Genomic DNA, 8378 nt, shown 5'->3' on the forward strand with positions numbered 1-8378 from the left:
TCCCACAGAGGAATAGAGCTACTAAATTCCCATGGGCGGGGGCTAATATTTCACTTATCTGAATTCCCCCCTATACTTGAACTACTTACAGCTTCCTTCCTGTCCTAAACCCTGTGCAGTGCTGCTTTCAAGCCCCAGACCTGGCTGCATTTCAGTGGTTCGTGAAATGGTTCTTGATGAACTGTGTTAAGAATACCAAGTATGAATGGAGCTGGTTTCTCCAGCTTGGCACTACCCTGGTTACAGCAGTGTTCGTAAGAGAAAAGAAGGGTGCCTGGGATAATCTAGTTATCCCTGGCCTCTAAATGGCCTTTAGGTTGATCAGATTTACAACCTGGGCTGGGTCTGCTAGCACCGTTTATGGCAGGAAGCATTGTGAAGCAACTTGCTTTTTATCACAGTGCTGTACTGTAGGTGAACAGGGTTGAATTCCCTGCCAGGGCAAACTCCCCCAAGCGGTCAATGAAGTAGAAAAATAAAGCAGTTTGACCCTTGGCAGTGGGATTTTCAAAAGCATCCGACCCTGCTCCCACGATGTCAATGTGGAAACCCCTGATGATCAGCACAGAGTCAGGCCAGCACCAGGCCCTTGCTACTTTTGTGCCTTTGTCGTTCTTGTTATGTCTTCCATTGCCTGCCCTGGCTCTTGCACCTACAGGCAGCAGAGAAGGCAGCCCTCCCATAAAGCAGTAAGTAGCTAGCTTGTTCTTCCTTGGAAAATAAAACAGAGGCAAATTTGCCTCTCTCCATTATGCATTTGCTTAAAGCAGTTGCCTTTCTACCAGCTCAGCAGTCCCTCCCCATGTACCTACTTGTCTGAAAAAGATGTGGACTGCCACTTCCCAGGAGTCTCGGTTCAGACGACTGTGACTGATGGCTTTGCTGAGACCTTGGGAACTTCTGGCCAGTGGCACATCTCAGAGGAAATAAGGATTTAGCCTTTTTAGAAAACAAATGACTTGTCTGGAAGTTCACTCTCTCCCTGGAATATAATGCAATCAGTGCTCACACGACCGCTACTCCTACTCCCTGTGACCAAAGCCTGGAGTGTAATTCAAGCCAGGGCACAGTTGCAAGCCCTTTGTAGCTGCTTGACACAAGGTCACATGGGTTTGAGCTGCAGAGTCTTCCTTGTCAGTCCCGTTGGGAGCTCTGGCTTCAAGGTTCTGCTTCTGAGACCGACTTATTCCAGACTGATCTTGTTTCACTGCTGCTCAGCAAAGACACCTATTACACCCACAGTCACAGTTACACACCCATGCCCACCCTTTGACACATACGTGAGATTGTATGCACATGCTTTCCTAATCACAGACACTTCACTCGCACACTTCCATGCATCTTGCTTTACAGTCACACATGAGGTCACACATATCAGATCTCAAAATCAGACTTCATGATGAATACCCACGCCCATTCTCTCTTTCTTGCACACTGAGTGTCAGATATAATCACAAACGCACAACCTCGCAGTCCCTCACTGAGACGCACATAAATCATTAGTCACACACGCACCTCACTCACAAACACTTAGGTCCAGGTTTAGCCCTGAGCTAAGCACATACAGCTCTATTGGAGTCAATGCATTTTCATTCACACCATTACACAATATACATGGTTACACAACCTCCCTCCCATCACACATTCTCTCAGTATGGAGAGCACATAAGCAGCTTTATTTTATTTTTATTTTATTTAAGCTGGACAAAATTAATGAACTGAACTTCACTCTGGGATCAATAAAGCAGCTCTGGGATGCTTAGAAATCATGTTACATTCAGGGTCTGTTATTTTTTAATATCCCTGTTTCCCCAGGTGGATTTTCAAATATGATCTATGGGTGGATGCCGAGCCAGCTGTAACCCTGACAACAGTGACCCAGATGGTAATCAACAAAATGGACTAATTGAATAATGTTGAGTTTGAAGCCAGTGCTTTGCAACACCCGGCAAGACCCTGCAGTAACTCAACATTATTTAAAGACATTGTGTGCATTGCATCCCCTACTCTGATCGTATACATGGGTAGGCTCGTAGTGGCATGGAAGGGGCCATGCAGACCCTGCAGCGAGTCATCTCTTGACATCCCATGCAGTAGCGAGCATATAAGTGGATTGTTGCACTTTAGAAAATTATCTAGTAAAACAGCTTTGTGGGTCATGAGGGAAGAGAGATGTTTTGAGGCTGTGTTGGCCGAGTGGCAGAACGGGCCTTTTTTGCCTGCAGGTCTGTGACTGTGTGCCACAATATATTGTACTGCGATCAGAACAAGGGATTGCGAGGCTGGACTCCAGACTCGGTTCTTACTTTGCAACTTATAGTGCATGTTGGGCGGGGGCTGTGAGGATGAACCGTCTCATGGCTGTAGTGTAGAGCTCTTCAATGCCTTTGGATCTATTATATCTGAACAGCCACATCTGGAGCTTGGCAGTATCTCTTGTGCTCGACACATGGGGCCATATTTCTCCCCAGGTGTCACTTAGTGGAATTACAATAAGGATGGCTTGAGGGTTTTTCCAGTGCACCTCATCCCTGCTCTGGCACGTCCATCTTCACTGATTGTACATCTGGCTCTGGTCCCTCTTTATGGCTGGTTGAGCTTCACAGGTCAGTCCCCAGTGTTGCCCTCTTCCCACCTTGGGGTTTAATTTGTGCTATTAAGGCACAACTCTGAGCTGAGAGTGATACACTGTTGATTTGCCCTTGCTTCCTCTGTGATGAGCTCCAGTGCATCATTGCTCTTTGATTCTCGTTCTGCTGGGAACATACTAGCACACAGAAAAGCAGGTCACTCCGGACCTCTTGGCATAATTCATAGCAATTCAGGCAGTGCTGTTGCACCCAGGCCTAGCCCAGCTGCAGGGTTTCATTGGGGGAGGCAGGGAGGGGAGCTATTGGTCATAGGTAAGTGGAGCTGCTGCCAAAGAGGAAGGGGAAGTAAACAAGAGGGCTGCTGCATGCAGCGGCTGGGGTGCAGAGGCCCTTGGACAGAGGGCATCAAAATGGTTGCTGGACAATGATTAAGAGGATGGAGTGGCTGAGCTAGCTCCAGGAATGAGATGGGGATGCAGGGACTATACCTCCTTGAACAGTGCCGGGGTCTGTGTTTCCCTGAGCTTTGAGCAGAGCTGGCTGCAGACCTGGGCAGAGAGTGGTAGTGGAAGGGGAGGCACTAGGGAGGGAAAGGGGCGCCTCTGAATTATGTCATTAACCTTTGGGACCTTCTCTGGCAGCACCAGCAGAGACAGCAGTCGTGAGCGATGGCCACTGTTGTCACTGTACCAAAAAAGCTCCAGCCAGCTTATTTATGGGGTGGCTAAATAATTCAGCCAGCCCCTGAAATGCCATATTAATTCTGCTTCTGTCACAGGGGCTGAGATGTGTCAGGGCAGACTGGCCTGGGATGGCTGCCTGACAAGCTCCTTCCCCTCCCACTTCTGCAGAGGGCAAGCTGGACCAGAGAAGGGGGACAGGAGAGAAGAGAATAGGTCTCACTCTAGTGCTGCTGAAAGGGACTGTGGATGTGGTTGCGGGGGAAGAGTTGAGGGAGGCGCTGGGGAAGTTACAGATGCTCCGTGATCCTCAGTGCTTGGTGGCTCTTCATACTGCTTTAATTAACAGGGAATCAGCCGTGGTATGACCAGCCTGCTCTGCCAGGGTCTGGCTTGAGAAGTATATCCCACATTCCCTGCCCCCGTCCCTTTCATGATTAGCTGAAAACCTCTCCCTCCCCTCCACCCCACTTCTCTGGAGTGAAGCTTTCCCCACTTGCTCCCAGCCAGAAAGGGAGACCAGGCTGGAGGGAGAGGGCTGGATACTCTGTGACTTGCACCACATGGTGTGCCCTTACCTACACCAGTGCAGTGCTGACGTAGAGCACTGTCGTGCCCATCTCAGGTACTGAGCCATAAAGGAAATGACTGGGTGTGATTCAGGGCATAGGGGACCAGGCCTCTGATCCAGGCACACTCAAAAGGAAGTCTAAGCTGGGACAGGGTGCTGGAAGCAAAATGAGTCTTTTATTTCCCCACCCACTGAATGGATAATTGACAATCTCTTGCTTCAGAGTGCAAGGCTTCATAGCTGTCTCCCATCTGTCTGCAAGAACAAGTGCTGAGAAGCACTCTCCAGGATGCATTGGTCAGCTAGGAGGACTAGAGATTAGTCAAGGAGCATTTGGCCACTCTCCAAGCATGAAAATTAGGGCAGAGAATGAAGATCCTTTGGGAACAGTTCTTGTATGAGCAAACAGCCTGAAGGAGTGCAGGATAATTCATGAGTTTGAGACTAAGACTATTCAAGCCTGGAGCACCCATCATTTCATCCAGCAGGCATGCACAGCTTCAGCCAGGTGTGTCCCTTCCTGTTTTGTCCTGTGGACACTCAGGGTAGAGGCCAAATCACCCCCTGCTGCCAAGCCCTAACGAGCTTTCCCAAACGCTTTGCCATTTGGATCGGAGGGGAGATATGTCAGCTGCTCAACAATGAGTACAGCAGCCCTCCTAGTGCACTAGTCCTGTTGCACCTGATCTCTTCCCTTGGTGCAGCAGTTCTACCCATGCTACTCCTTGCTACTCCTCCTGGGGGTGCGATTCCTATTAATGAGCCAGGATATGTGGCTCCTGCCTCTGGGTAAGGAGAAGTTTTGCTCATCACTGCATTTGCAGTGGGTGGGAAAGGTTGGGGAGAAGTCAAGCAAATGGGGAAGGAGGGGTGGAAGTTGATGTGCTTTTCCAAGATACTCTGGGTGGCATCTGACATTTCAGAAAGCTGTAAAAAAAACAGAAAGTAAACAAGCTTCATTAATTCCAGCAAAGGGCACCGTACTTAGCTGGCAGCCTCTCTCTCCTTTTCTCTAACACGCTGCTTTTTTTCTTTATTGTCTAAAGGCTTCATTATCATTAACAGTTTCACAAATTGCATCACAAAGCAGAGCTTTGAAATATTTAAGGAATGGTTAAATGCAAAGCGCCCCATTGAGAGGACTAAGTCTCCCCTCCCCTCTCACACTTGGAAGATTACCTTTCTTTCTGTGTGCTTTGTCTCTCTCTGCTCCTGCCAGTCCTTTCCTTTCCCCTTCTGTCCTTTTCTTGGTGCCTTTGCATCTCTCTCTGTCTAGCTGTTATTTTCCTTGCTCTCCTCCTCTTCCCTCTTGCTCTTTCTCCCTCTTGTTCACCCTTGGCTGCTGGCTCTACCAGACGATGTCTCTGTGCTCCCGTTGCCCCCAGCATTTAGCACAGTTGTTCTTTTAGTTGTTGGGATGTAAGTAAGAGATTTAGGGTGGAAAATTTAAATGAGGTGATCCATAAACCAGCTGTTTCCCATTTGTGTCAGCTTCTTGCTGGAATGAGATAATTTGTACATCTTCTTGGTGAATTAAAGAGACAAAGTGTCAATGCTGCACAGAGGCCTTTGTAACACAGACAGCAGCTCATATGCTTCCTTCTACATATGAGTAAAGGACTGTAGAGTCTTAGCCCAGGGTCAGAGCTGTCTTACCCAAGGGTATGCCCAATGGAAAGCTGTCAAGAGCAGATATACAAACCGCGTGCCTTTTAGACAGCGCCCATCTGGGAGCAAAGTAGCTTGTGAGAGCATCTGACACTGAAGGATTCATGCAGCCATGGGAGACATTACTTGTAGAGGCACCAAAGAATTTCTGCAAGGTGTTTTGGAGCAGGCACATGGTGATCTACCTCCTCTCGTTATAACCTGCCATACCAGGGAGCACCTGGGTGCTGTGGGCAGTTCAGCATAGGGCTCTTCCCTTCTTTTCTCAATGCTGACCCACAGCCCAGCACAGCACTAGTGCCATGAGAAATGGGCTGCAAGCACATAGTGTGGCACGGAGTTGATTTCAGGAGTTTAATGCTACCTATTCAAAGACCCTGTCTGTGTGATCTTGCCCAGGGTTGGCTGTAACCGTGGAGCAGAGAGGCAACGTACAGAGCTCAGAGAGATCCATTTCTGTCATGATATTCGATTCTGGAAAATTCAAATCAGAACAAAGGACTACTATTTTGTACTATCTGCAATTAAACTGTGGAACTCACCCATACAGGAAAACATCAAAGCCAAGAGCTTAACAACATTAAAAAAAGGATAGGATAATTCTATATATTTAAAATGATATCAAGGCTATGCAGTTATAATGAAAGAGAGGAACAATTTTGGTAATCGTATTTAATGTAATGGTCCAGGGTCTAAGAATAGCAGTGAGAGATGAGAATGAGACTTAATGTTGTACAGCAGATTATCCCAGACATACCTATGCCCACTTCCAAATCAAGAGGCACTGGACCGTGTCAGAGGCAGGCAGGACTGGACTGGTTAGATGGAGATTGGGTCTGACCATTGCTGTTTGCCTATACTGTGGGTATCAGCAACGTATAAATGCCAGAGTGGGCACACAGCACTGCCCTTCTGATTAGGTATTTACACCATGCCAGTGTGTGCGATTACACCAAGATGACAGGATAGGCAAAGCCTGGCCCAGAACTTGAGTATTATCTTCTCCCTTGCTTGCCACTATTCTGCGTTTCCTATTCAATTTAGTGTCACTCATGGTTGTGACACCCACAGCCGTGTCTCCACTGCAGGTCCTGAGACTGGAAGCTTGAGAAACTCCATCTCCGGCCTGAGACATAGTCATAAGGACAAGGTTGGGCAGCCCTGCCCCAGGTGCTCTAGTGGTTACCTGTCACTGCCTCTGCAGGAGCCTGGAATGCATTCCTTTCCCCAGCCCTTGCTGGCCACTCTTCATGGTTAATAGCTTTGCTAACTTTATTGCTGCTGGGATCTTTCCCTCCTGCTGGAGAATCACCATGGAGACCCCTGATGTGTCTGTGTACCCTGCACACCTCTTGGCCCTGGCATTAATCCTTTTGCAATGTACCACAAAGTCAGCTTTAGCTTGGAGGAGTGATCAAATAAATATGAAAACTGCTCCCAGAGGAGGTAAATATTCGCTAGACAAGCAGAAAGAAAAGCAATAATATACCATGTAAGCTACTGCCTTTTATTAGCTCTGCTCCCTTTCCTCCCCTTGTAAAGTACTGTTGCATTGTTATATTAATCTTTACTCCGAAGCAAATTAAAGCGGGGACAGTTGTCAGAGTATTATTAAGAACATCTGTTTAATTAGGGCTGCCTTTGCATCAATTTGAGAGAGAAATGTAACACCCCTGTTCATCCACTTCTGCTCTCTCACTCCCCCTTCCTGCCCCTCCCCGGCTAAGCTGTGTTGAATACCGAGGTGGAACGTGTTGTGAATGCAGGAGCACCTGAGGCCTTTTCCACCCTTTATTATATTACAGTTCCTCCATTCGCGCGTGGTGTCAGCTCTTTCTGTTAATGCTGGGAGGGAGGGGAGAATCTATTGTGTGGGTTTAGGATGCTTTTTTTTTTTTACATTCTTTTATTTCTTGAGCCCTCCAATCCCTATCCCACTTCCCTCGCAAAATAATTTGGATTTTTCTAAAGTGATAATGAATAACTATTAATTATCATTAGCAATTTGCCATTCCAGGCCAGGCTTTCATCTGAGAATCTTAAAGCAGTTTTACAAATGCTAATTAATTGTGCCTACCTTGCAGGCTAAGCTGCCAGACTCATTTTACAGGGCTAAGCCAAGGCAAGAAATAAAGTGACTTGCCTGAGTCAGCGGTGAATCCAGACCTAGAACCCAAGCGTCCTGGCCCCAGACCAGCTACTCCATGCAGTGAACCATTGATTCGCAAACTTTTCCATGCTAGGACCTTCTAGTCGGACACCCCCCACCCCCACCCCTCCCCGCCAATCCCCACTCCGAACATTTAGCCAGAAAAAGAAAAAAAAAAAGCAGAGTGACTGCACATGACCATCCACTGGGGGCGAATAGAATAAAAAAAAACAGGTTGAAAGACTAGGACATCATCTGTCTGTCTGTCCATCTGTATATCCGTGCCTGCATAAAGCTTTCAAAACTGCAGTATCTGAGTGCCTAGACACGATTCCCTCTGCACTTATGTAACCTCTTATTCAGGAAAGGCAGCAGTAAATTAATCATTATGTCCAGAATCTCAGCTTGGAGAGATATTGACTTTGAGTTTCAAGTCCAGGAGGCCAAGAGCTTGTTTGCTACTTGATAAGGCTAAACTTCATTTGGGGCTGCCCAAGATGTCACAAGTGGTTTAATGAACTAGCTTTGTAAACCGTCGAGCCCAGAGCTCAGATCCACATCATCACATGGGAAATGCAGTTTGTGGATGCGATTAAACCTACCCTATAGGGCAGCTCAGCCGACTGCAGTCACACCACTCCATCTGAGCCCTGGGGGCGAGAAACAACTGTGCATTTTGCTAGTGATGGATGGAAACAATACTGAAAAAAGAACCTCTT

Source organism: Alligator sinensis, unplaced genomic scaffold (genome assembly GCF_000455745.1).
Source record: "Alligator sinensis unplaced genomic scaffold, ASM45574v1 scaffold278_1, whole genome shotgun sequence".
NCBI classification, from domain to species: Eukaryota; Metazoa; Chordata; order Crocodylia; family Alligatoridae; genus Alligator; species Alligator sinensis.